Source organism: Corylus avellana, chromosome 1, assembly GCF_965113065.1.
Source record: "Corylus avellana chromosome 1, dhCorAvel1.hap1.2, whole genome shotgun sequence".
NCBI lineage: Eukaryota > Viridiplantae > Streptophyta > Magnoliopsida > Fagales > Betulaceae > Corylus > Corylus avellana.
The window spans coordinates 39963402-39987922 of record NC_142490.1 but is presented as its reverse complement, the minus strand read 5'-3'; the positions used below and the strand labels follow the sequence as shown (position 1 = coordinate 39987922).

The window sequence follows — 24521 nt, the reverse complement described above, 5'->3', positions numbered from 1 at the left end:
AACAAAAATAAAAAAATAAAAAAGAAATTAAAATTGAGGACCAATAGCGTCTACTAAAAGTGCATGCTGATAACTAACTATTAGCGTCCACTAAAGTGGAGGCTAATACTTAATTATTAGCGTTCACTTTGAAAGTGGACGCTAAAGGTGAGGTTCAAAAATAAAAAATAAAAAATAAATTAAAATTGAGGACCAATAGCATCCACTCAAAGTGGACGCTGAAGACTAACTATTAGCGTCCACTTTCTAATAGTTAAGTATTAAGTGGACGCTAAAGGTGAGGTTCAAAAATAAAAAATAAAAAAGAAATTAAAATTGAGGAGCAACGAGTGGACGCTGAAGACTAACTATTAGCGTCCACTTTCTAATAGTTAAGTATTAGCGTCCACTTTAGTGGACGCTAAAGGTGAGGTTCAAAAATAAAAAATAAAAAAGAAATTAAAATTGAGGAGCAACGAGTGGACGCTGAAGACTAACTATTAGTGTCCACTTTCTGAAGACTAACTATTAGCGTCCACTTTGAAAGTGGACGCTAATACTTAACTATTAGAGTGGACGCTAAAGGTGAGGTTCAAAAATAAAAAGTAAAAAATAAATTAAAATTGAGGACCAATAGAGTGGACGCTGATGACTAACTATTAGCGTCCACTTTAGTGCACGCTAAAGGTGAGGTTCAAAAATAAAAAATAAAAAAGAAATTAAAATTGAAGACCAATAGCGTCCACTCAAAGTGGACGTTGATGACTAACTATTAGCGTCCACTTTCTAATAGTTAAGTATTAGAGTGGACGCTAAAGGTGAAGTTCAAGAATAAAAAATAAAAAAAGAAAATAAAATTGAGGACCAATAGCGTCCACTTTGAGTGGACGCTGAAGGTGCATATTGTTGAATCTGGACTTGTCCATCCAGATTAACAATATGCCATACATTAATGGATTTAAAGTATGCTCTCATACAAATTTTTCAAAGCGTATAATTTGTTCCGTCAAAGACGGGAAGGGAATTACGAGCAATAGTAAGAGATATTGATATAGAGTCTCGGATCACACTCAGGAAAAAATTCCTTCACAGAGTGAACCCGCTTTGATACCAATTGAAAAACCTAAATACGACTCCAAACGACACCTATTTAACTGCCTAGATGTTTCACTCATATTAAACGGAAAAAGATCTAATCTAACAGATAATATTCAACCAAACGCAAATATGTAATGAACATTCAAGAACACAGATATTTGGTTACGAAGAGGAAACCATTTAGAGAACTCTCTAAATGTAAAACCTCTCCGGGGCAGCCAAACCTAGGAAATCAATCCACTATAAGAGGAATAAGGAATACAAGAAGAATTACAAAACCTTTGCAATTTACTCTCACTTGTACACAACAAGCGACCCACTTGACTTCTACCGCAGTAGCCCTTTCCAGAACCTCTTGCACAATTCTTTTAAAAGATTTCCTTTCACCGGAACTCCGATTGGCTTCACGTATTTAATCTTTTCTCAAATAAACTAGAACAATATCTCTCTCTAAGCTTTCTGATTTTGCTCTCCAAAATACGTACATATTATGGACAAAACAGTTTGTTTAAATAGAGAATAAAACAACAATTCAATAGCCATGTCCGGACAAGGATAAGTGGGTGTCCGGACATGGCTAGGGTTACATATGCATAACCACGTGGTATCCGGACATCCAAGTCTTGTATCCGGACAAGCCATATAAAATGGACTTGCTGGAAATTGGGTCCGGACCCAGCTTCTGACGGTCCGGACCTGACTCTCAAATGCAGCTTTCTGGAACTTGGGTCCGGACCCAGCTTCTAGCGGTCCAGACCTACCTCTCAAAATCAGCTTGCTGGAAATGGGGTTCGGACCCAGCTTCTTGCAGTTCGGACATGCACATCAAAATCAGCTTGCTGGATTTTGTGTCCGGACCCGGCTTCTAACGGTCCGAACAGGCCCTTCAAATTGTGTTTTCTGGATATTGGGTCTGGACAGGGCCTTCTAGAATCAGCTTCTGGACATGCTGAGATGCTTCATTTTCAACAACTTACATGCATACCGAATGTGCCAAAACATAACCTAACATATGAGCTGAACTCGAACTTGTCACTGAGCTAGATAATTTGTTTAAACTTAGCTCATTTATTATTGGAGCGACCTTGAGCTTGTTCATGAGCTCTTCAGTTAATTTATTCATTCCTTATATAAAGTAAATATTAACCCTTCTTAGAAGTTCTAACTACGAAATTAAAATAATACGATAAAAATAAATATATACGAGTTTATATGAGCTTCTACAAGTTGATTTTATATGAATACAACTCGTTTAATAATTGAGCCTAATTTTATGTTCACAGAATCACAATAGGCTCCTTTGTTAAACGAATCGAATTCAAGTCAAGTTTATATGAACGAGTATCAAGCAGATCGTCAAACGAACTTATTCATTTACATGATGATGAACTCCCACCTCAATGAGTATTCACTTCATCTAACGTGTCTCATTCGTACCCGATGTATTTGCCCGAGTTCGAGCGCTTCTTTGGTTCTTGACATACAAGTATTTTACAAGTTTAGCTGTTTTCTTCAATAAGCTGTCATCTGTGTCTGCCAAAGCTGGAGTTCTTTGTCGATTCTTGATGCTCAAGTATCTTACGAGTCTAACCATCTTCCAAACGCTCTCATCGCCCGGAGTAACGTTTCTGCCTTCACAGTCAACTTGATGTTGCTGTCGATGACATATTACCGACAGTACACGACAAATGGCAGAGGTGGCAACAGATAGTAGATAGAGAACCTCAAAGCTCCGGAAGGTCAATCGTTGAGGTTCACTGAAAGTTATGTTGGGTGAGCACTCGTGCGAGGGAGTCAACCATATCTCTTGCAGAGCCTTCAAATCCCCCTTCTTCGATAGCTTTAGAATGGCTATAGAAAAGTCCCTGGCAAATGGTGAGCCTTTCTAGAAGGCCTGAATGGGGGAGCAAAAGAAGATTTCAAAAGGGTGAAAACTCAAACAAAAATGCATAGATGGAAAAGGAAAAGGCAAAACAAAAACAACTCACAAAGCCCAATCCTCCAAATCTGGCGGCACGTATGGTGCCAGTGAATCCCTTGCAGTACTTATCGAGGAAAACTTTCTCATACGGGAGTTCAAGAAAGCCAACAGATATATTGTTGCTTTTGAATTCCTTTGGGTAGCCGTCTTCACTCCTGACATTCACGGTATTCTCCGGCATGAAGTTAAGCACATTCTGCAAGTATTTATGTACGAACGAATCACCATCGCAGCCAACTTTCAAGTTGTTGTTCTTCAACCACTCAATATCTCTAACATTTTGTTGCAGTTGTTGCACTGTGAGCAATGAAGACAGACTAACAGTGTAGCTCGAGTTTAGGATCAACACTATAAAGAGCCACACTGCAACTACCATACGTGTTAAGTTGTTGTGGACTTTCTCCCGTGCAAAATGAACTCATCTGGTATTATGAGTGCTTTCAAATCATAAGTAAACCAATGTTTCTGTAATAACAAAAACATAAAACAGAAAAAAATGAAATGTTCTTAAGGTTCATTACTGAGTCAAACTCGATGAATTGGTATGCATAGATGCTCCATTTGTTTCGTCGTAAAATGATTTACTGAAGATGTTTTCTGTATTTTCGGATGTTTGGTGCGACGTAAAATAATAATCAACGGAAAATATTTTCCCTTTGGCCGAAAATTCTTCTTTAATTTTTGGAAAATGGTTTACAGTTTTCAAAACTATTTTTCAAACCGTAAACCATTTTCCAACTTTGAGCATCTCATTCTCAAATTGATAGACATTGACGAGACCCGCCCAGGACCCAATCGAGACTTTTCAACACTAAATTACGAAAATGTCAATGTCGGGTCTTGGGTGGGTCCTGCCAGGGCCCTGGGCTGATCCTGACGGGGTCATGATAGGGTCTACGTGGGGTCCCGGGCGAGTGGCTGTGGGGTCCTTGCGGGACTCGGTTCAGACACCTTAAGACTTGGTCGGGAAATATATATATAATTTGTGATTTTCTGTACATACCAAACGCACACCGTAAAATGTTTTTGAAGAAATCATTTTTCAATAAAATATTTTCCAACGGAAAGCATTTTACGTCATAACAAACGGAGCCTGAGTTATAACAAATCCAATGAGAATGTCCTCAAATTTTGTATTCTAGCAAGAGAGAGATACTCGAATTTGAAAACTACAAGGGTTTGAGAGAGAGAAAAGATGAAAGAATTTTTTGTATATTGATACTTACTATGAGCAAAGAATAGAGAAGAGAAGGTAAACCAAAGTGCAATGCTAATCTGATTCTTCCATGTGCCACCAAATTCGGGATTGGATTGGCGCTCAAGGAGCCAAACAATGATCATTGTGTACAACAAAAGGGCACCAGTCACCGCCCACATGCTCCAGCTGAAAGGCTTGGTAAACGTCAATGGTGACCCTTCTGGTTTTGCTAGAACTATTATTGCCAAACCAGACTTAGCATACGCTAACTCATGACTAATCTTTTGATATAACAACAAATTTACTCTAGACTGACTTATTCCAATGCATAGGTAGCTCTTATTCCTTGACCTGAGAGTAGAAAACTCCCATGTCGAAACTCTTCCTCCTCGACCCGGAAGCCAAAATATAGATCTCATCCACAACTCAAGGGTTTGGACCATAAACAAATGCCTCACAGATCAACAAGAGAACATAGCCTTATTACAAGCAACAAAACAACAAGAAATATAAAGGGGAAACTTTACTTACCCTCCCTATACTTTCGCGCTTTTTGCAGACACCCCCCCATTGTTCAAAACCTCTCACTTTGGTGTATCAAACTTTTGTTTCCTTTCAAATACCCTCCTATCATTAGCTTTTGACCTTTTTACCCCTAATTTTTTTTTTAAAATTATTTTTTAATAAAAAATAAGGGCACGATTGTAATTTTCCACCCTTTCCGTTAGGATTTAACAGAAAATCCTAACGGAAGGGGCAAAGTGAAAGGAAATGAAAGTTGGATAGATCAAAGTGAGAGGTTTTGAACAATGAGGGGGTGTCTGCAAACAGCGCGAAAATATAAGGGGGGTAAGTGAAGTTCCCCCAAATATAAAATAAGGAACAAATAACAGGGGAAAAAACAATAGAAACCGAAAAATACAGGGAAAATGAAAGCAAAAAAAATCATAAAGCCAAAAAACAGGAGCACACTAGGCGGATGACGGCGACTGGAAGAAAGGCTAATCGCATGCTTGTTGGAAACCGAAGATGGCGTTGGAAGTGAATAGGGCCAGTGAAACGTGGTGGGGGGCTCGATAACAAACCTAGCAGTCACTACAAAAAATTTGGTCATTAGCGGCGACTCAAAGTCCCCGCTAATGACCCAAAAATGGCCGCTATTGATCAATAGCGGCGACAAGTGGCCGCTATTTTGGTTGCCGCGAGTAATTGGACACTGATGCCAAATAGCGGCGACTTTTAGGGTCGCCGCTAATGACCCCTCATTAGCAGCGACTTTGAGGCGCCGCTAATGACTTTTTTGTTGCCGCAAAAATACGTTCGAAATAATCCTAGGATCGCCGCTATTGGTATATCACTAGCGGCGACTCTGTGGTCGCCGCTAATGATATGTCATTAGTGGCGACTCTTTGGTCGCCGCTAATGATATGTCATTAGTGGCAACTTTAAGGTCGCCACTAATGATATAAAAAATAAAATAAAAAAATAAATCATTAGCGGCGACTTTAAGGTCGCCGCTAATGATAAAAAAAAAGTAAAAAAAAATAAAAATAAATAATCAATAGCGGCGACCAAGAGTCGCCGCTATTCCACTATCATTAGCGGCAACTTTAAGGTCGCCGCTAATGATATGAGAAAATTAAAAATAAATAAATAAATAATAATAATAATAATTAATTTTGGATTTTATTATATATATAGTAGTTATAATAGGCCAAACTTACCATTAAACCCTTACATCATACAAGTATTTTCACACCCTATTTGAGTAAAATATAATTTACATTAAATTAAAAGTATAAATACAAACATATATATATTATGCTCACATACTATTGAAAAGGAAAATTTAAAATCTGAAAATAAAAACTGTGCAGGAGATCACATTATAATCTCAATTGTTTCTATGTGACAGGTCTAGAAAGATTTGTATTTTGAATTTCTATTTTTCTCCAAGTCCTACTATACCTAAAGAAAAATAGCTATGCAAGTACATATGCACAAAATAAGTGTCAACAAATAAGGATTTCATTAGAAACAGAGAAGAAAAGCTTCTTATCCTGGTAATACTTGGTAGTTATTGAGATTAATTAGTCTTCAAAAAGATTCCCCTGCTGCCCTTCAAACCATACTCTATAAGGCACATGTTCACAGCAAATATATGAGACCTGTCCAGCTTGTGTCAAATTTGTCTTCTCTCTAGCGAGCTCAGCTTCCTACAATAGGGACATAAAAGAACCAAATCTGATGAAAATACATTAAACTACACCACACTACACTATAGAACAACATTAATACCCACAGCTAGTGTTTGGAAATGTATAGAAACTAGCTACAAGCAGATGGACAAAAACTTTAATAATAATCCAAATGTGTATATTATTATCCAAAGGTTGTCACTACGATGGTCATTTTTCAATCAAGCCTTGTCCATCAACTTGAGATTGGATAAGCAAATTTTAGAACTCATGAAGCAAATCCCACAGCATTCAACAACAAATCTTAAAACCAAAAGCAAATTCCTAACATGTAAACAACTTTCAAAAAAAAAAAAGGACAAAGTAATGTAAAAGAAGCTCACCACTAACAAAGAAGCAGGCATCTGCTCAAGGAAAACAGAAAGGGACAACTCAAACCATAAGCCAAACAAAATGCAGCAATTTAAATTAACACACACACAACCTTCCACATATCCATGAGTAGATTCAACATCCTCACAATTAACCTTCCATAGAGTTCAGCAAATGCAAGATAACCATAGCAGATACACAACCCAAACTAAAAATTTCTCCAAGCATATTATTTCACAAAATAAACCTAGTTTATGATACCTCAAATCATACTCTTAATAAACCTAGTTTATGATACCTCAAGGCATATTTTGGAATGAACTACAAACACGTATCCCACTGATAACATGAGTCAAAATATTAATACTTAAACCTGACTGGGCACTAACTACAAACAAGTCAAGATAACATGAGTCAAAAGCCATTTAGATACTAGGAGCAACATCAGAACCAGATATACCACTCATTATAAGCCAAAATGTAAAATGAAACAAAAGCCAGAAATAAGTAATTTTCATACTAACTCTTCTTATTATATAATCAACTAAATAACCAAAACCCTCTACAAATGAGAAAGAATAGAGAAAAGACCAAAATAAACATCTCCCACAAAATACCCAATAAAGATCACTAGATGTATACAAAGCTATTTATCACCATCAGTTATGGAAAAGGACGTATAACATGGGGAAAAAATGTCAAGCAACAAATGAAGAGGAAAAAAACAAAAATAAGACCAACACACAAGAATATTCCCTACTTAGAGCCAAAATAAATAAGATATAATTAAAAAAAAATGCAAAAACAATCTAAATAACCAACAAAATAGATGAATAGCGGAAGAAAAAAAAACCGGATCCACAAAGTGAAACAAAACACCAAATCAAAGACAAACCGAAATGTAAAATCCCAAAATAAAAAAGAGCAAGACAGAGTGAGAGTTACAGTGGGTCCGTGAACAGGGTCTGAAGCAATGAACTCTTCGACATCGGAAGCGGACCATGAGAGGAGGGGCTTATCGATGAACCTGGTATTGGCCTATTGCATACAATCACACTGTGCCTACACAATCACAGAGAATATGTCAGCCTTCAAACGCAAATAAACTAAACTGAGAGAGAGAGAGAGAGAGTGAGACGATGAGACAACTTCGCCGGTGGCCGATCAAAGACCTCGCCGGAGTGAGAGAGAGGTGAGCAGCAGGAGAGAGATCGAGTGAGAGGGGGGTGTTTTTGAGGGAGAGATCGAGAGAGGGAGAGTGATGAGGGAGGTGAGTGAGAGGGGGTGTTAGGGATTTTGGTGTTTTGAGGGTTGGGGGAAAAAAAGACGCGGTTTACGAAATTTTTGTCTGAAAATTTTAGAAACCGCGCCACTGGTTGGCGCTTTATCTTTCGCACTCAATAGCGGCGACTTTTGTCGCCGCTAATTACTTTAATTTTTTAAAAATAATTTTAATTTAAAATGTAGGGTCAACTTGAAATTTTATAACATTTATAAGGGTATAAAAGTCATTTTCAAGGAAAAATACAAAAGATATTTTTTTTATAATTTATTAATAGCTTAAACTTTTTTTTAAAAAAAATTCACCAATAATTAAAATAAAAATAACGATCAATCAAACTAATTCACTAGAATCGATCGGATATTCATATACACAAAAATATAGGAAATTATATATATATATATATATATATATATATATATATATATATACATTTGCTCTTATCTTCACATCAAAAATAGAAAATTTCAATAATGATATATAAATCGAATTAATTCACTAGGATTGATTGGATGTTTGATCGAACATTTGATCATATCACGATCAATCGAACTAATTCATTAGGATCGATCGGATGTTCGATCAATCATTTGATCAATCGAACTAATTCATTAGGATTGATCGAATGTTCGATCGATCATTTGATCCTATCAAGACCAATCGAACTAATTCACTAGGATCGATCAAATGTTCAATCGAACATTTGATCCTATCACGATCAATCGAACTAATTCATTATGATCGGTCGAATATTTGATCGATCATTTGATCCTATCACGATCAATCGAACTAATTCATTAGGATCAATCAAATGTTTAATCGATCATTTGATCCTATCACGATCAATCGAATTAATTCAATAGGATCAATCGAATGTTTGATAGATCGTTTGATCCTATCATGATAAATCGAATTAATTCAGTAAGATCGATCGGATGTTCGACCGGATGTTTGATCTATCATGACCAATCGAATTAATTCATTAGGATTGATCGGATGTTTGATCCGATTACGTTCAATCGAACTAATTCAATAAGATCGATTGGATGTTTGATCGAACATTCGATCCTATCACAATCCGATGAATCGAATTAATTCAGTAGGATCTATCGGATGTTTGATCGATCATTTGATTATATCACGATCAATCGAACTAATTCACCATGATCGATCGGAAGTTTGATCTATCATGATTAATCGAACTAATTCATTAGGATTGATCGGATGTTTGATCGAACATTTGATCCTATCACGATCAATCGAACTAATTCACTATGATTGATCAGATGTTTGATCGAACATTTGATCCTATTATGATCAATCAAACATTTAAATAAGAATAAGAAATAGAAAACTTCAATAATAATATAAAATAAAATAAAATAAAATTTCCAAGCGTTTTAATTTAATAGGAAAATTTGTTTTATTTAAAATAAAAAAATAAATATTTATTTTTTATATAAAATAAGAATAGAAAAATAGAAAAAAATCACCAATAATTAATATAAAAGAAATAATGACACATTATCAGAGGTGAATTTTTGGGAAATAATTTTTTTCTATTATATATGTAGACTCAATAGCATTGCCCCAATATTTATTTATTTATTTAATTTTTTTTTTTCAGGGGTCAATAGCGGTGACCCTAAAGTCGCCGCTATTGACCACTTATCAACGGCGACTCCCTTGACCCTCATTAGCAGCGACTCTATGGTCGCCGCTAATGAGTTTTTTAGTTTTTTTTAAAAAAATTATTTTTTCTTACTCAATAGTGGGAACATTATGGTCGCCGCTAATTTGCTTTTTAAATTTTTTAAATTATTTTTTATCACTCAATAGCGGCAACCGTAAAGTCGCTGCTATTGACCACTCATCAACGGCGACTTTAAGTTGTTGCCGCTATTGAGGGTCAATAGCGGCGACCTTATGGTCGCCGCTAATAAGCTTTTTAAATTTTTTTAATTACTTTTTCTCACTCAATAGCGGCGACCCGAAAGTCGCCGCTATTGACCACTCATCAGCGGCGACTCCTAAAAGTCGCCGCTATTAACCCTCAATAGCGGCAACCTTATGGTTGCCGCTAATGAGCTTTTTAAATTTTTTTAATTACTTTTCCTCACTCAATAGCGGCAACCGTAAAGTCGCCGCTATTGACCATCATTAGCGGCGACTTTATGGTTGCCGTTGATTGGATCGTATTAGCGGCGACAATAGTGGCCGCTATTGATGTTCAATAGCGGCGACCCCCTTGGGTCGCCGCTAATGATGGTCAATAGCGGCGACGCATAGTCGCCGCTATTGTTGTTGTTGCTAAATAATATATATTTTTTTCATTTTTAGTGGCTATTATTAGCGGCGACTTTGGGGTCGCCGCTATTTATTTGGTCGCTAAAGACCATATTGCTTGTAGTGAGTGGACGGTGGACAACAAAGTGGCGCGGAGGAGATCAACAGCGCACTTGAAGAATTGTGGGTAGTTTGAGTTAATCCCCCAAGAACGACACCACAAAGTGTGCCGAAAACAAACAAACAAGCAAAAAACAAAGAGAAACAAAAGAGGAAAAAGAACGGGAGGGAAGGCAGGGAGGGAAGGGGGAGAAAAACTAGGGAGGAAGAGGGGAGGAGGAGGAGAACAAAAGTTCTCCCCCTCTGGGCGGCACTCTCTGCTAGGAGAAGAAACCCTATTAAAAATTATTGAACTACAATTTGAATAAGACTTGAAAAGGAATATAAAGAGAACAATGGAAATTTATAAACAGATAAGTTTGTAATTATTAAAATTGTAATCCTGAACAAATATGGAATAAAATGTTATGACTATTCTAACACGACTCTTCATCTGTCAATTTAATGCACCTTAATTTGTATCCTATTACTGATCACATCCTCCACCTTAATTTAATGCACCTTAACTTAGCATATAGAACATGCTAAGTTAATTCACACAGAAATTTAAAGCTAAATTATTTGATGAGTCTTTTTTTTTTTTTTTTTTCACATGTCCGCATAAAAGGAGGAAGGGGGATTCGAACTAGTGACATTCGCTTCATTAGGCGTGGTCCTAGCTGATTGAGCTACTTTTTGGGGACAATTATTTGACGAGTCAAGCTTGAAGATTGAATAAATCAAAATTGGTTTTTGATATATTCATAGATAAACGAATAAAATTTATTTCATGTTTTATAAACATTATTACAACCAAAGGATAATTAATTAGACAATTCTTTGATGCAGTGTTTGACGCGGCCTTATATTAGTGACCTAGTGGTGGCGGAAGCTTTTGCGATGTGGACAGCAGTAGAACTCTTAGGACAGCTGGGACTCACGAACACCACCCTTGAAGGGGACCCCCTGGAGGTTGTGCAAGTGGTAAAAGGGATGAGAGGAACGGGTCGAAATTTGGGAATATGTTGGAGGAAACAAGGGAGATGCTTAAAGGGTGTCACTCCTAGGATATTCAACATGTGAGGCGAACGGCAAATGAAGCTGCTCATAGGGTAGCAAAAATGACAGTTTCACTCTATGTAAGCAGCTATGGTTAACTTTGACCCCCCTTTGCATAAGGGATATTGTAATTGTTGAATCTGTTATGCTTGATTAATGGAATCATTCGATTTCTATCCAAAAAAAAAAAAAAAAAATCTTTGAATATAGTTAGAATTAATGTAGGTCATAGATATGTACTAACAGAGGTATAAATTAATAGTAAATATTGCATATTAATAGGTGTCATGGCTGGGTGATGAAAGTCAAACATAAAAATTGTTTATAAAACATGAAACTGTAGGGTATTCCTCATACATCTAGTAAGGTCTTTTTCCGGGCAAGAGGATGCTGTTATATATTGATATTCCTTGACACGTAACCATGGATATATGGAACAAGAGGCTACGTTTGGCAAGAGCTAGTTATTATTCATCAAAAAAATTTAAGTCCTAACATTTTCATTTTTTACATCACATCAATCACTGAATCACTATAAAATAAAATCTTTTCACTTTTACATACCAAATATTTTTACCTTTTTTTTTTTTTCACTTCAATTAATTTTTGCTACAATTCCAAATAACTAAACAGTTGCAGGCCAATGCCAAACGGAGCCTCTGAGAAACCCTACATTTGACTTCGCTGTTTCCGCTAGGCTTTCAAAGGTGACTTTCTTGGAAGAATCACAGTGTAAACCCTACTGAATTCAAACTTTGTCAAATGTCTAATCCTTGTATATGTTAAAAACAGTAGTTAGATAAAATAATAAAAGTAGATTTTTTAGTTAAACTTTAGAGTAGATTTTTTGGTTAAACTTTAGAAAGCTCAGTGGTAATGCTCTAAACAAAGGTAGAAATAGAAGTGTCTTAAGTACAATTGTTTTAATTAATAGTTGTATTGGTTTGGTGATGAAAGTCAAACATAAACATCTTGACACATGTTTATAAAAATTGTTATAAAACATATATGAAACTTTCAGGTTTATTAATATTTAACGCCTTTTTCCAGGCAAGAGTGATAGATAATTTATGATGAAATGGATAAATGTGAAAATGAGAATGGAAATGGTAGATAATGAACTCCAATTAGGGTTGGAGATAGTAGCGGAGCCGGGGTTTAGGGACAGGGGGGTCATAGTTTTTTCTTCTTTTTTTTTTGTTATGTATTAAAAAAAAAAAAAAAATCAAAGTTGAACAAAATTAATTAAAAATATTAAAATATAATTAAAGAAAAAATTAAATATGAAAAAATTAGATTATATTTTAAAACATATAAATGTAACAAAATTAGATTGTTCATTTAGAATTTATTTGGAGCTCAATGAAATCGTTGTTGTTATCTATAATCTCTAATAACTATAATTATAAATTTCATCCAATTAAAATATGTAACAAAAATCATATATATTCATAAACAACTAATTTAAAAGAGCAATTTAAATATAAAATAAAGAAACATTTTTATTATTTAATAATAAATTAAATAATATATTAATGTAAAATTTTGATTACTTGAAAATTTTCAAGAAGATAATTTTTTTTTTTTTTTTTTTTTTTTTAAAAAAAAGCTACTTTTTGTTCAATTGTACCTTCCCTTCCTTTTCAATGCATTTAAATTGTTAATTTAAGAAGAAAAATTCGATCAACTGCGTAGAAATTAGGAATTGAGCAAATTGATCGTGGTTCAATTTTCAAAGGAATTAGTAAATTGATATAGGTTAACACGTGAATGGTTCTCACATTACAAGCCAAAAAGCCTAAAAAATTAAAAAGCTCAAAAACCTGATTTTTGTTGCTTGTTGCCCCTCAACCGTAATAATGCTTCACTTTTTCTTTTTCTTTTTTTAATTAGAAAAAAATGCTTATTTTTTTTCCATTTTGTTAATGCTTAATTTTTTGTCTTTTACCTTTAAGTAATGTTCTATCTAAGGCTCTATTTGTTTCGCCGTAAAATGATTTACGAAAAATATTTTACGTATTTACAAATGTTTAGTGTGACGTAAAATAATAGTCAACGAAAAATATTTTTTCTTTGACCGAAAATTCTTCTTTAATTTTAAGAATTGTAAACTATTTTCGAACTTTGAGCATCATATTCTAGAATTGACAGACCATGCCAAGATCCGCCTAGGACCCTCTCGGGACCTACTCGGGACTTGACCGAGACCTGATCGGGACCTGCCCGAGACTTGTCCAGGACCCTCTTGGGACCTGCCCGGGACCCAGCGGATACTTGACTGGGATCCGCCCATGACCTGACTGAGACCCGCTGGGGACCTGCCCGGGACCCGCAAGGGACCTAACCGAGACCCTGCCCGGGACCTGACTGGGACCTCGCTGGGATGTGACCGGCACCCGCCCGGGACTTGACCGAGATCCCACCCGGGACCTCCCCGAGACCTCACCGGGACTTGATAGGGACCCGCTTGGGACCTCGCCGGGATCAGCCCGGGACCTCGTAGGGACCTGCCTAGGACCTCGCCAAGACCCGCTTAGGACCTCACCGGGACCCCGCGACAGAGACCCACCTAAGACCCGACTAGACCTGCCTGGGACCGGCACAGGACCTGCCTAGGAATCGCCCGGGACCTCGCCTAGGCCTCACTGGGACCTGCCCGGGACTCGACTAGGACCTGCCCAAGACCCGCCAGGACCCCACTGAGACCTCACCGGGACCCGCCTAAGACCCGACAGGACCTGCCTGGGACCCGCACGGGACATGACCGAGACCCAACCGAGATTTGCCCTTGACCCGCTCGGGACCTAACCGGGACCTACCCGGGACTTGACCGGACCTATCTAGAACCCGCTTGGGACCCCGCCGGGACCTGCCTAGGACCCGTCTCGGACAAGCGCGGGACTTGATAGGAACCTGCCTGGGACTTGATTGGGATCCCACCGGAACTTACTTGGGACCCGCTCGGGACCTGCTCAGTCGGGTCTTAGTCAGGTCCCGGTTAGGTCTCAGCAGGGTCCAGGGTGGGTCCCAGTCAAGTCCCGGTCAAGTCTAGGGTGGGTCCCGAGCAGGTTCGATTGGGTCCTAGGCAAGTCCCGGTCAAGTCCCAGGCAGCTCTCGGCAAGGTCCTAGGCAGCACCCGGCGGGCAGATCCTAGTTAAGTACAGGGCGAGTCCTGGTCAAGTCCCAAGCGGGTATTTTTATGTCTTATTTTTAAAATTATTGTATATTAGTATTTTTATGTTTTGAATATAAAAAATATTTGTGATTTTCCGTGCGTGCGCCAAATGCCGAAAATATTTTTAACGTAAAATATTTTCTTGTAAAATGACTTTTCTAAAAATATTTTATGCCGAAACATAAGAAAAAAAAAAAAAAAAAAAACAAAACAAAACAAAAAGGTCTCACATAACATCAAACTTACTGTCACGATGTCAGCCTCTTGTGTCAAGTGAATATGCGTTTTTTTTCCTTTAATTTCACGGTGTCAGACTTGAGTTTTGTCAAGTGTACGTGTATTGTTGCTTAAATTAGACGCAATTTGCTATTTGAAAAGCGCACCATTTGTATTAAATAAGACGAAGCATTTTGTTAACACTCCAAAGGCACTAATTAAACTGATATTTATTCATAAAAGTTTGTTTGGTATTGCGTTTGATAAATGAATTTTTTAAGTCAAAAAGAGCTTTTGGACAAAAATTTCATTTTATCCTATTTGGGATTGCGTTTGAGGCTCCCGGGTGAGTCGCAGTGGGGTCCTTGCTGGACTCGGTTCGAACACCTTAAGACTTGGTCGGGACATATATATATATAATTTGTGATTTTTTGTACACGCCAAACGTACACCGTAAAATGTTTTTCAAGAAATCACTTTTCAATAAAATATTTTCCAACGGAAAGCATTTTACGTCGTAACAAATGAAGCCTGAGTTATAACAAATCCAATGAGAATGTCATCAAATTTTGTATTCTAGCAAGAGAGAGATACTCGAATTTGAAAACTAGAAGGGTTTGAGAGAGAGAAAAGATGAGAGAATTTTTTGTATATTGATACTTACTATGAGCAAAGAATAGAGAAGAGAAGGTAAACCAAAGTGCAATGCTAATCTGATTCTTCCATGTGCCACCAAATTCGGGATTGGATTGGCGCTCAAGGAGCCAAACAATGATCATTGTGTACAGCAAAAGGGCACCAGTCACCACCCACATGCTCCAGCTGAAAGGCTTGGTAAACGTCAATGGTGACCCTTCTGGTTTTGCTGGAACTATTATCGCCAAACCAGACTCAGCATACGGAAGTGTAAAATCCGCATATTGCAACCGATGGGCAAGTATAGTCACGTCGCCGATCACAGCATCATAAGTCTTTTTATTGTGATATTTTCACCCACATGACAACCATGCATATATATAAATCCTAGTTAGAACAAATAATTGTAAAAGAGAAAGAAATAAAGGAAAAAAGATTCACCAAGTTAAAGTTAACCAACTATGATTATTCTACTTGGGCGTGTACAGCTGGTACTTAAAACACGATACAAATGGGTGGGATATAATTATACATGCCAAAAATACATTTATAAACAAAATTGAGAAAAGTATCTTGTTCGACACCGCAATAGCAATTTGAAAACATGAAAATATCTACATATTTAAACCGGTAATGAAGCATGTCTTTATTAAAAAAGTTTTAAAAGTCGAATTGCGATTTTATCAAACATGATTTAAAGGAGCTCGAGAAAAATAAAGTTATTACCTTGTTATAGACATGATAAACTAGATCAGTGTAGGAGCCATTGTACGCCTCAAATTCAAAAGGCAAATCATACATTAAGAGTTCTTTCACCTTCAAGAAAATTTGAATGCAGGAACCATCATATTTGTTCGGTTTCTCCCCATACTCAATCTTCACAAAATTCTCAAATGTTGTTCTTCCCGGGACGCCAATTTTCAGTGGCTTTGCTGAACTAGGCATTTCCCAACCTTTCGGAGTCCGGTTTAAGTGCCCAGGCCAAATTACTTGACGGCCGGCCAAAGTTTTCAAGGTGTTAAAAACATTTTCACTTCCATTTTTCTCTTCACTTTTTCTGAAACCAAGCTCTGGTGTCCAAAGGCCTATTTCCTCGTATACCTTCCCATTGTTCTCAGCACGTTAATAATCGTCAATGTATTATTAGTGTCTGTGAGCTGGCCTGCTTCAAAATGTATTTTTCCAGTTAAACCAGAGAAATTGCTTGACAACATATTCTCTAACATCTTTGGAGTACTAGTAATGTTACTTGCCATTTTCTTTATCGCTTGTATAACAATTCCAATGCTGTCGTATGCTCGCAGGGCATAAATTCCAGGGTCGGACTTATCTTCCTCCAGATATTCACTTCTGAAAACTTTCTGAAACTGTGAATGAAAATGGTGAGTCTCAGAATAGTAGTTAGTCTTGATTCCTAATGCACCTTCCATGGAGGACATAACAGAGTCATTAACAGAGTGCAGCAAATCTGCAATGTTGTCTGCAATAATCCAAGCTGAGTCATTTCCTACGAGTCCCATCTGCTTGGCTTCTCTGAACAAATGAGTCGCCATCTCTAATAATGACTGAAGAACTATGAAAACCTGACACTTTGTTTTGTTCAGGAGCTTATCCAGCTCTTCATGGACAACATGTTCCGGGTCGGACACCAAAGAATGTGGTGGGAGAACCAAACGTTACGCAATTTCCGAACCAACATTTCTGAGAGTCTCAGATAAAACTGCTAACTTGCCGGAATCGCCACAATATGGTTCATCTTCATAAATGGCTATGACCCTTTGCCAATTATAGGCCTGAACAATATCTGCAATACACTTTATTTGCTCAGAACCATTTTTAGCCATTTGTATCAAATAAGGCCAACGAAGTGACGTTTTGGGTGGGTTGATGGCTGGTGCTGCAAACGAAATGACTGGAACATGAGCTTGCCCTCCAACATCAGCTACTACAGCGGCTTCCTGCCATGTGTGCATGCCAATAATCACTTTCACCTTTTTCTCTCTAATGAATTCTTCAGCTGTTATACCAAAATTTAGAGATTCCATTAATGTACATTGTTAGCACATTTTAGTATTGAATGCTGAAACAAATTGGTAAATGAAAATGTAAGGGAGATTATAATTAATTAAAGGATAGTTAGTTCTTAGACTGTAACTCTTAGCCGTCTTTGTTTTATAAACAATCACCATGAACGACAATGAATTTTTTTGATACGGTTCACTACCTCCCTTTAATCCAGTCAAGAGTTCTTGCAAAACAAAGACACATGGATGTCTTGTTGTAAATACTAGTGGGAGACACTCTGACGCCTAAGTGAATAGGGTTATCTCTGAGTGGGGGGCTGAAGTAAGACTAAGAGGATGTAATGTGTGTACCTTTGACTTAGGGCTTGTGGTCTTTTGTAGAATTACTATAAGTAAGTGATGTAGATCAAAGTGCTTGAGAATTCATGAGGAGGATTGGAGCATATGTAAGTGTGAAAGGGGCCCAAGAAAGAGAGAGAGAGAGAGGGGTACTGCTGGCTGGGAGAAAGAAAGAGAAAAAAGAAGGAGAAGAAGAAAGAAGAAAAATAAAAGAAAAGGAAAGTGACGAATTTGAAGGGGGTTTCGGCCATGGATGCTTGAGAGGTAAAATCTTTAGTCTTTCCTTGTAATTTTCGTGTTACCCATGAGATTAGAAGCTAGAAATTGTGTTGATTTGATTTGGGTCCGAAAATTAGGGTTCTTGAAAGGAATTTTGGGGATTTTGTTATATGGTTGAATCTTTAGTTTCTCTTTTAAGGTTTTGTTCTATCCATTGAATATCAAGCTTGAAAGCATGTTTATTTGGGAAATTTCTAATTAGGTCCAAAAATTGAAAAATTTTAATTAGAAGCCTAATTCCTAAAATTAGCTTGGGGTTTTTTGTGTGTAGTGGATTGCTATGCATTATTCAAGTTTTGGGTTATTTAATTTATGGGTTGAAACTCTTATTTTACTTATTGGCAAAATATGGGCATAAACCCTAATTTTATATGGATTGTATTAATTTGAGACTTTAGGTACGTGAACACTAAGAATGTTGTTTGAATGGGTTAATTACATTTAAAGTGTTAATTAATCCTAGATTTTCATGGGTTCCATGGAAATTGATAATTATAGGGTTAAGTGTAATGCTTAACCTATAGTGTATGTATATGCCTCAAGATTTAGTGATTTAGTATATTATGATGTAGAATCATAGTTCAATGTAACTAAGTTATTAGATAATTAATGCATTAGCTTATATATATATATTAAATGTAAGTAAAGGATTTTAAGGGCTTTAGTTGAATAGATTTGGGATGACCTATAGAATGTGATACTTGTGGTGCTCAAGTATCTTTATATAGAGTATGAGTTGTTAAGCTAAGAATAGAGCTTAATTATGTGTTTATGTTGTAAATGCTTAGGTGTATCGCGGTTGAGTCAAGAGTTCACCGGAGGGTACTCAACTAAACAAGGTAAGTATTTTACTTACTGGGCAAAATGCTTATGTGTTTTGTGATGCTTTGCCAATTTAATGATGTTTCATGAAATATTTGATGAAAGGTTTCTATGAGCTTTTATGAGCTTATGAGATAAAATGATGTTTATGTCATGAGTATGATTTTATGAAATGATTCATAAAATAGCATATGAGCATTTATAGCATGAGCATGAGCATGGATGATATGAAGGAGATGATGTTATATTATGTATATATATATGGATGACGGATGATATGAAGGAGATGATGCTATATTATATATATATGGATGGTGGATGTTTTGAGGAGATGATGTTATGTTATGTATATATGCATGGCGAATGTTATGAGGAGATGATGTTATGTTATGTATATATGCATGGCGAATGTTATGAGGAGATGATGTTATGTTATGTATATATGCAAGGCGGATGTTATGAGGAGATGATGTTATGTTATGTATGTATGCATGGCGGATGTTATGAGGAGATGATGTTGTATATGTATATGTATGGATGATATGAAAAGATGATGTTGCATGAGTATGCATAGCATATGATTTTATGATAATGATGACTATCAATATGTTTTATTGTTAAGCTAATTAAATTGTAAGTATATTTTCAAATGATGGTTATTTGGAAAGCCTAGTAATTTCTATACTACTGAGTGTCTCTATTTCATGGAAATGGCGGGCTCACAAATCCGCCTGCATCATGGGTGGTGATGATTCCCGTGGTGCAGGCGATGTGGTTAATGTTGATGCAGGTGCGGGGATTATTGAGGATGACCCAGTAGCTATCTATGTATTTGGGTTACTACAACGTTTGAAGCATAGTTGCATCAAATGTTATTTTGTTGGACTAGATAATAGCCCCCTTTTTGTAGAGCTTACATGTATATGCTTAGACTTTGTTATTTTGTATATGGCTCATGTCACATGTGACACTTTTGTATAACCATTCTTTTGTATGTAAGCTTTAATCACTTAGATGTATTAATCAGCTCTGATGTGTTATATTATATCTTAAGTTATTTATATTCTGCTGCAAGGATATAAACTCTGATGAATTATTGATGTTGCATATAGCTCTGTGTGGCATATGATATTGTCAAACAGGTTAATGCACGGGTTCATGGCATACTACGGTATCGCCATGCCGCTGTGACAATCTACGTTGTTGTGGGTATGTTTTAAAAAAAAAAAAAATAGTTTCGTTTTAATCAAGCGGGTCGTCACAAAACTCGTGCTAAGGAGCGATCAAAACAATTGTAGGAACCTTCATTCGATAGCCCGTCCAAACGGTCAAGCGAACGGGACACTCTTGGGAGTTCTCCATAGTAATTCTCGAGGCATCCATTCGATGCCCCATTTGAACGGCCTAGTGAATTAACAGCCAACATCGAAAATTCTCCATAGTAATTCCCGAGACGTCCGTTTGAACGCCTATGTTATGTTTTCAGTTTACATACTTCAATTTCAGTTTTATTTTGTGACCATCTGAACGGAGGTATGTTCCATTCGAACAACCAACGCAAAGTTGTTAACCAACTAATATCTATTACTACTAGGGTTATGAGTTTTAGGGTCAATAAATACATGCTTATAGCCTCAAGAACGTAATTTTTGATATTTATTCAGTTTTTATCAATAAGAAAGCTCAGAGTTGAGTTTCTTCTACATTTTTCTTTCAAACCCTAAATAGACAGGAGTGTTTTGAGAAGATTTCTTAGATCCTTGATAAACTTAAGGTTTTTAAGCAATATTGTTCCTTTTCTTGCTATTTGTCTTTGCACCCACAACATCACGCTACATCAATAAGACAAGTAGGGCATGTATGTAAAACTCCAGGAGCTAGAGTGCCAATGAGAAAGGTGAATGATTCTTGGGGATGCCTTCCATTCCTAGTGTCATTTTGACGGGTTCTTTTCGTATATGGCACGAAGGTCTATATTAGGTGAATTTGCGGGAAAATTCTGTCCAACCTAGAGAGATGGTGTAGACCATTTTGCTAAGACTTTATGGACAAGTTTAAGCGAAGGAAGAAAGCTTCTAAAGGGTTGGCCTTTGATTTTGAAAGCACCCAAGAGTTCCCTTGAGTCTTGCTCAAGAGTCACTTATGTTGGATCGGGCCTTTGACAATCTCATCCAAAAACCAATTGGTATCCATTAAGGAAAACCAAATCCTTTCAAGGCATTCGAAATCGCACCCCGCAAGGCATGCTCTAAGAGCCGTCCAAGTGAGCAGGGTGGCATTTATTGAACCTCAACAATCCCTCCCTCAACATGACGCTTTCGAGACTCGTACCCATGATCCTGGCTCTGATACTATTTGTTGGATTGGGCCTTTATCCATCTCATCTAAAAGCTAATTGGTGTCCAGTGAGGGAAGCCAATTCCTTTTATAGCATTCAAAATCGCACCTTGCAAGGCATGTTCTAAGAGCCATCTAAGTGAGCAGATCGAGTGGCACTATTGAACCTAGACAACTTAGAATAAAAATTGTGGCAAGATTTTTACTCGACTGTTGTTCAATGATTGCCCAAGCAAGATGCTGTGGCAATCAAATAGAAAGTTTGCTTCATGTTTGCTGGACCCTCGGTGGAGTGAGATTGCGACTAATCATATGATAGAGAGTTCGCTCAAACGAGTTTGTCATTAGTTTAATAAAGGCTATTTTGTAATAAAGGCTACTCATTATTGTCAATAAGAATACTCCGAAGGAGTTTTTTTCTTCACTTTTCCTATAATTTCTATATTTTTCCAAGTTTTGTAGAAGAGTTGTGAAGTTTAGTATGTGTGGAATCAACTTTTCACTCTGCTCTGCATTAAAAACATATATAGTATATTCTCCAACGCAAGCAATAACTGGGAACATTTTTATTCTGTAAATCTTTTCTATTAATATTAAAATGAGGAACAATAGAATCTGGCAAAATGATGATAAGCGATCGAAACTCATATATAATAGCAACCAACTAATTAAAGTCAACAGTGTCCGATAAAAATAACATATAAAATATAAAAATAATGATAGAATCGAGATGCAAAATATTAAGGATAATGAAAAAGAAAATAAAAAAGAAGAAAAATAAACATTGTATGTCATTTGTTTTTCTAAGCCCTTGTAACATGTGGCCTTCTCTCATTTTATTTTTCTTAAAGCCTTTAACATTCTTTTGACCTTTTTTTTGTTTTTTTAGGGTGGCCAGGCATGCATGTTCTTAAATCATTTTACAATGCAAAATGTGTTTTATTAAATCATTATAACGGTGCTCATATAACTTATTAATACTTTTAAGTTAACAACTATATATTAAGTTATTAGAAATGATAAAAATCATTCTTCCGGGAAAAACACCTTTGAAAGCCAAGCTAAAATAGAGACGTCAAATTCCATCAATGGTTACGTGTCAAGGAATATCGATAAGTTTAACTGCATCCTCTTGCCTGGAAAAAGACCTTAATTAATAGATGTATAAGGAATACCACACGTACAGTTTCATATATGTTTTACAACTAATTTTATTTCATGTTTTATGAACATCTGTGTCAAGATGTTTATGTTTGACTTTCACCACCAAACCAGTAAACCTATTAATTAATACAATTTTACTTAAGAAACTTCTTTACCTTTGTTAGCATCACCGATGAAATTTCTAAAGTTTAGCTAAAAAATCTATTTTTATTTTTTTATCTAACTACTTTTTTAACATATACAAGGATTAGACATTTGACAAAGTTTGAATTTAGAAGGGTATACGGTGTGATTCTTCCAGGAAAGACATCTTTGAAAGCCTAGCGGAAATAGAGAAGTCAAATGTAGGGTTTCTCAAAGGCTTCGTTTGGCATTGGCCTGGAACAGTTTTTTTTTTTTTTTCTTAGAACTATTTTTTGGCATTAATTGGCCTGGAACTATCTAGTGATTTGGAATTGTAGTAAAAACTGATTGATGTAAAAAAAATAAAAATAAAAATTAAAAGTCAAAATGTTTTGTGTGTAAAAGAAAAAAAAAAAAAATTGTTTTGTAGTGATTGATGTGATGTAAAAAGTAAAAATATTAAGAATTTAATTTTTTTTTTATGAATAGTAACCGGCTCTTGTCAAACCGAGCCTCTAGTTCCATCAATATCTAACAGCATCCTCTTGCCTAGAAAAAATACCTTAATAAATGTATGACGAATACCTGACAGTTTCATGTTTTATTACAGTTTCATGTTTTATAAACAATTTTTATGTTTGACTTTCATCACCAAGCCAAGACACCTATTAATTAATGCAATTTTTACTTAATGAACTTCTATTTGTACCTCTGCTAGAACATATCTATGACCTACATTAATTCTAACTATATTCAAAGAATTGTCTAATTAATTAAATATCCTTTGGTTGTAATAATGTTTATAAAACATGAAATAAATTTTATTTGTTTATCTATTAATATATCAAACCAATTTTGATTTGTTCAATCTTCAAGCTTGACTCGTCAAATAATTGAGCTTTAAATTTGAGTATGAATTAACTTAGCATCCTTGCACTAGTTAGATGGAGGATGTGAGTAAGTAATAGGATACACATTAAGGTGCATTAAATTGACAAGAGATGTAGAGTCGTGTAAGAATAATCATAACATTTTATTCAAGAGTCGGGAGTTGGACAAAAGAGTCGGGAGTCAGACGAATGTTTTTCTATCTAGCAACCCATTTGTTTTCTCTCTAGTAAGACCCTAGAGGAGAAGGACTAGTGTTTCTAGGCGTTGAGTCTGTGAAAGTATTCAGTGTATTTTTTGATGGCTTCTAATCCTATGGCGGAGGATTTGTCTAAGCTGTGGGAAAACCTAACTTTGACTGAAGATGAAGACGTGGAGATGGATATTCAAACGAAGGAACTGGAAGAAGGAGCAACCCGTGGAAAAGCATGTGTTGTGGGCAAACTGATTGCGGATCATATGGTGAGTAAGAAATTATCAGGAATACATTGATGCAGTGGTGGAAACCCTTAGGTAATCTTTCTTTTAACGTTCTTGGGGAGAACTTATTCCTGATTGAATTTATAAGCCTAAGGGACAAGAAGCGTGTCTTGGAGGGGAGACCTTGGGTTTTTGAGGGAAGCCTTATTCTGGTAGAGGATTTTGATGGTCTTGCACAACCATCAGAGTTATCTTTTGATAAGGCTGCTTTTTGGGTGAGAATGATCAATTTTCCGTTGGCGTGCATGGGAAACACAATTGGAAGGAAGATTGGTTCATCAGTTGGGATGGTGGAAGTGGTCGACACGGATGTGGATGGAATGGGTTGGGGAGAATTCTTATGAGTCAAGATTTGCTTGGACTTGACTAAGCCTCTTCAACGGGGTCGCAAACTCAATATTCAAGGAAAATCGATGTGGGTTACTTTTCAATACGAACGTCTTCCAAAAATATGTTTCCAATGTGGGGTGATAATCCATGGTAAGG

General features: G+C 36.4%; 1 pseudogene; it reads right to left on the bottom strand.

Annotated features, from left to right (window-relative positions):
• Positions 1-2494: 2494 nt before the first annotated feature.
• On the bottom strand, positions 2495-24282 carry LOC132168421 (glutamate receptor 3.5-like; annotated as a pseudogene).
• Between the last annotated feature and the right edge of the window lie 239 nt (positions 24283-24521).